General features: G+C 40.3%; 1 pseudogene; it reads left to right on the top strand.

Moving 5' to 3' along the window:
- Positions 1-1,624: 1,624 nt before the first annotated feature.
- LOC143552651 (secreted RxLR effector protein 161 pseudogene) lies at positions 1,625-2,395 on the top strand (annotated as a pseudogene).
- The last annotated feature ends 3,363 nt before the right edge of the window (positions 2,396-5,758 follow it).

Below are 5,758 nucleotides of genomic sequence, written 5' to 3' on the forward strand. Positions count from 1 at the left end.
CCTAACTGTAGGTCCCGAAACGACCACGACGAATGGTTTTTATCTCGATAAACGTGTCAAGACGGGTGTGGTAAATCAAAACGACCGAACATAAATAATATAAAGATAAAATAAAGGAACGATCTCGTTGTCGGCCAAAGATTGAAAATATTGAGTAAGAACCGACCCCACCCAAGGTGAGCTCCCCTTGGGTGGGTGATTTACACACTTGAAACACACACTAAGATAGAAAACAACTTTCCTATTTATAGCTAAACAATACAAATAAACTAAAAGATTTCCCGTTGAAGATAAATGCGTGCACCGAAGCTCTCGTCTCGTGTCCGGATTTCTCGTCGACATTAATTATTAACTTGACCATTAAATATATAACGGGTTTCGTAATTTGATATCGCAAGTCACACTTTTTGGCCTTACACTAACCAGCCGTGATGTTGTGTTCCATGAAAATTTTAGATGGGAATTCTCTAAAACTTCAGCAAACAAACTATATGATGTCAATTATATAGATCCTTTTCCACTAGAACCTAAAACAGATGTTACAAATGAACCCTCTACTCAACAAATATCAACCAACAATGACCATAACTCACCTCCACCTTCTCCAATAACTACCTTCAATAATGCCCAAAACTCACCTTTACCCTCATCATCAACCATGCAAGCCTCAACACCAACCATTCAATCACAAACATCTGGTTCAAACTCTCCAATCACATCATCAGAACATCTAAGACCTAAGAATCATTCCCTAAACAAAGTTTATAATCGAGCTCCTGAAGTTGAAGTCCCTGTATATGATGACCTTCATGAATTCTCAAGTTGTCAGTTTGGTCTCACTATAACAGACCCATCATGCTATAAAGAAGCTACCACTAAAAAAGAGTGGCAAACTGCCATGAAGGAAGAAGTTAATGCAATAGAAAGGAATCATACATGGGAACTTGTTCAACTACCTCATGGAAAGAAGAATCTTGCAGGGTTAAAGTGGTTATACAAAACAAAGACAGGGCCAAAAGGTGAAGTATTAAAACATAAAGCACGGTTGGTAGCTAAGGGTTACTCTCAGCAGCAAGGGATAGATTATAAGGAGACGTTTGATCCAGTTGCAAGGTTTGAAACAATCAGAGTGGTACTATTCGTTGCTGCTCAAATGGGATGGCTCATTCATCAGTTTGATGTTAAGTCAGCATTTCTCAATGGAGACTTAACTATATGTCCAGCAACCCATTGGATTTGAAGTCACTTGGAAAGAGGGAAAAGTTTACAAGTTAAAAAAAAGGCTCTTTACGGTTTAAAACAGGCTCCTAGAGCTTGGTACTCAAAGATTGATAGCTACTTCATCAAGACTGGGTATATTAGGAGCCAAAATGAGCCTACTCTCTATGTGAAAAATGATGAGGGTAACAGACTGATGTATGTATGCCTGTATGTGGATGACATCATATGCACTAGTCAGTGTCCACAACTTATATATGAATTTAAGAAAGGTATGAAACAAGCATTTGAGATGACCGACTTGGGGCTGCTCAAATATTTTTTAGGCTTGGAAGTAAAACAAACCAAGCAAGGGGTGTTTATCTCACAAGAAAGATATGCTAAAAATCTCTTGAGCAAATTCGGAATGGAAGAATGTAATGTAGAAAGTACTCCAATGAATGCTAGTGAAAAGGTCATGATAGATGATGAGGCAGACAAGGCTAACGAGATAATGTATAGAAGCTTAGTATGTGGTTTGATATACCCGACCCATACCAGACCAGATCTAAGTCATGCAGTGTGGCTGGTATCTAGATTCATGCAAGTACCCTCAAAACTCCACCTTGGAGAAGCCAAAAGAATTTTAAGGTATATATTAGGTACTGCACACTTCGGTATATGGTATGATAAAGGAGAAAATGTTCAGCTACGTGGCTTCTTTGATAGTGATTGGGCAAGTTGTGTTTATTTTAGAAAAAGTGTGTCCGCTTATGCTTTTTCAGTTGGGAGTGGCGTTATCAGTTGGTGCTCAAAGAAACAAACCACTGTAGCATTATCCAGCACTAAAGCTGAGTATATCTCAGCCACTGCAGCTACATGCCAAGCTATATGGTTGCGCAGGATGCTTGAAGATTTGGGTTTGCCTCAAGAAGGTTCTACAACAATTTATTGTGACAATATGTCAGCAATAAATCTAAGCAAAAATCCTATCTTGTACAATAGGTCAAAACACATTAAGCTTAAACACCACTTTATCAGAGACATGGTTGCACATGAAGTTGTTGCTTTGGACTATTGCAACACAAATCATAAGCTTGCAGACATACTAACCAAAGCTCTATCAAGGAAAAAAATTGTGTACTTCAGGCACCTATTAAGAGATATGGAGTTCGGATCAAGTGAGGGTGTTAAATGATGATCCAAAATCTTGTTCAGAATAAAGGTTCACGACTATGTCATGCAGCTGTCGTATTTACATTACTTTATGTTATTTAATATTAGAATACAGCCCAACGGGCTGGTTGTTATGTAAACCGAGTCTTAAGGAATGAGCCGTTGCTCCCTTATACCCGTTATTCTATTTTCCCTATTTAACGAGGCCTTTTCTTCTCAAGTTGTATGCACAAACAATTATCAATTCAATCAATCGTGAAATCCTTTGCTGCAATTCTTTGCATTGTTTACTTTGATCTGCTCATATACCAACAAAGCCCATGCAACCCATACATGAGTAAACCAACGAGAAGTAGGCTGCACGTTATGTTGGAGTTATTTATTTATTTTATTGTTTTACTTTGTTTCTCATTTTCTTAGTAAGTTAGGATTGTGCTAAAATAAAGGAGATTGTGGGGATGCCCAGGTTTCCATATTCATCAGTTTAGGAAATAGTGGTTTTTGTGTTCATGTTTCTCTTTAAAAAGAGACTTATATGTTGGGAGATATATAGAAAATTGTTCCAAATTTCTCACTGTCATTCTAACTTGATGTTTTGTCATTCTAACTATTCCTTTCTACTTTCTAGCCATTTATTACACGATCGAACCATAACAGTGGTATCAGAGCGGTCTTGATCTATGGAAACTCATAAGAAATCTCAACCTGACTTTCAAATGAAGATCGGCGAACCTTTCGCTAAGCATGATGCGATGTTCGAAAGAAGTATGACTGATTTGCAAAGTTTATTGGCAAGAAGTGATCAATGTTCTGGAGGATCGTTAGCGAGCGGCAGCAACAACCCGAAACCCTACCTAAAGTTGCACTTCCCACGGTTCAGTGGGGAGGATCCTTAGGGGTGTCTCTATCAGGCTGAGCCGTTTTTCGAATTCCAACGAGTAGAATCAGAGGATCAAGTTCAGTTGGCTTCCTTTCACCTCGACGGAATTGCCTTGAGGTAGCATCGTTGGATCACTAAGATCCGTGGTCCCATGACGTGGGCTGAATTCTCATATGCGGTGTTGGGAAGGTTTGGTCCAACAGAGTATGAAGACCTGGCAGAAGCCTTATCTAGGCTCAAACAGGTAAGTACGGTGGCCGTTTATCAAGAAGCATTTGAAAAGATATCGCATCAAGTGGATGGATTACCAGAAAAATATCTAGTAGGATGTTTTGTTGGGGGATTGAAAGAAGAAATCAGGTTGGAGGTTAAACTCAAGGGTTGTTATTACTGTGACGAAAAATATACACCGGGTCATAAGTGTAGCAAACCGCAGCTATTCATGATATGTGACATACAAGAGGCTGAGGGAGGGTTTACCCAGGTCGAAGCTCAAGAACAGGCCAACGGTAAGTCCCACGCCGAGATTTCATTCCATGCAATCTTCGGCACCGTCAACTCTCAGTCTCTACGGTTACCATGAAAGATAAAAAATAAAGAAGTGGTTGTGTTGGTAGATGGTGGGAGCACCCATAACTTCATTGACCAGGCCTTAGTCGACCGACTTGGCCTAGTGGTTGAAGTTGATGTTCCGTTTAAGGTGGTAGTAGCTAACAGGGAACACGTCTCTTGCGCTGGACTGGTACGAGAGCTGACGAAGATATTCACAAGACCGCATTTAAAACTCATGAGGGACACTACAAGTTTGTTGAGATGCCATTTGGTCTCCGACTCTCAGTAATGCACCCGCCACCTTCCAGTGCTTAATGAATGATTTGTCCCGGCCGTGCCTTCGTAAGTCCGTCTTGGTATTTTTTTGACGACATTTTAATTTATTCAAAGTCTATTGGGGAGCATGTGGATCATTTACAAATTGTTTTGGGGATTCTGGAAGCTAACCAGCTTTATGCTAAGGCTAGCAAATGTTGTTTGGGTGTCACCCAAGTTAATAATTTAATTATTTGGGTAATGTAATCTCATCCGACGTAGTGGCGGTTGAGTCGGATAAAATCCAATCCATGTTATCTTTGCCGACGCCTACTAACACGAAGGGAGTTCGGGGGTTCTTAGGGCTGTCCGGGTATTATCACATGTTTATTAAGGGGTTAGGTGGTATTGCAGCACCCCTGCATCGGTTAGTTGGGAAGACACCCTTTCATCTGCCAATCAGGCCTTTCAAAACTTGAAGACGGCTCTCATGACAGCCCCTACCTTAGGGTTACCAAACTGGTCCCTTCCATTTACCCTTGAGTGTGACGCAAGTGGGGTGGGCATTGGTGCCAATCTCACCCAAAATGGGATACCGATTGCTTACTAATTTAGTGCCCCGTTAAAGGGTACCATGTTTTCATGGTTGACTTATGAGAAGGAGATGTTGGCGGTGGTTAAGGCAGTTTGTAAGTGAATGCATTATTTATTGGGGCGAACCTTCGTGGTTAAAACGGATCATATAAGCTTAAAATATCTTTTGGAACAACGTCTCACAACTCCGGCTCAAGCCAGATGGCTAACAAAACTTTTGGGGTTATGATTACAAGATTGAATACAAAAAGGGGGTTACAAACAAAGGAGCAGATGCGATTTCCCGTCGGCCCGAGTGTTTTTCTTTAACTGTGTCCCACCCATGTTCGTTTATTTGGGCTAAAGTTTAGAAGGAGGTGTTAAATGAGCAACACTTGTGGGCTAAAGGGTGGTTCGGTTTGATCTCAAAGGGGTGGTTTGGAAGAGATCATAACTAAAAGGACTTGAAAGAAAACTAACTCATACTTGGTGGCTAAGTTTCTTTAATGAATAAGTCTTTTTTAGTATCCATAATGGATAAGACTTTTTAGTATGGATAAGTCTTGCTATTATCCATAATGAATGTATAAATCTTTTAATGGATAAGTCTATCTAGTGGATAAGTTTTCTTATTTCAATATGATAAGGATAAGAATTTGTGTAAGTTTCAAAGTCCTACTAGATGTGTTTCCTTATTCCTTAAGTTTTTGATTGCCTATATAAGGCTTGTATGGTTTAGTTGTAGAAATATATCAAGTGTGTCTTGTATGGGGGGTGAGCAACCCGTGGTTGCTCCCCTCCTTCGAGTGTGAGGGGTTTGGTATTTGATTCTTGCTCTAACTCATCTCGAGCCGGGGTCATTATGGGTCCGTTGTCTTTTGTGATTTGTTTGTTTTCTGTTCTCGTGTGTACATGGCTACCATAAAAAGAATTTGAAACGTTAATACAGGAGGGCTTGGTCCTAGCTCCACTAATTGTTTAAGGCCATGCCCCTTTAAGCATTTCCACGAGTGTAAGGATGGTAGACCTGGGTCCTCGGGGTTTTTCCGCCTACTTGAGCACATGCAAAGTACCCATTTCAAAACGGATACTCGGAAGAACCTTTTAAAAGATGCTATCTCCAAG

This window comes from Bidens hawaiensis, unplaced genomic scaffold, assembly GCF_021521415.1.
Source record: "Bidens hawaiensis isolate Kalapana, Puna unplaced genomic scaffold, B.hawaiensis_p1.1 tig00016968_1, whole genome shotgun sequence".
NCBI lineage: Eukaryota > Viridiplantae > Streptophyta > Magnoliopsida > Asterales > Asteraceae > Bidens > Bidens hawaiensis.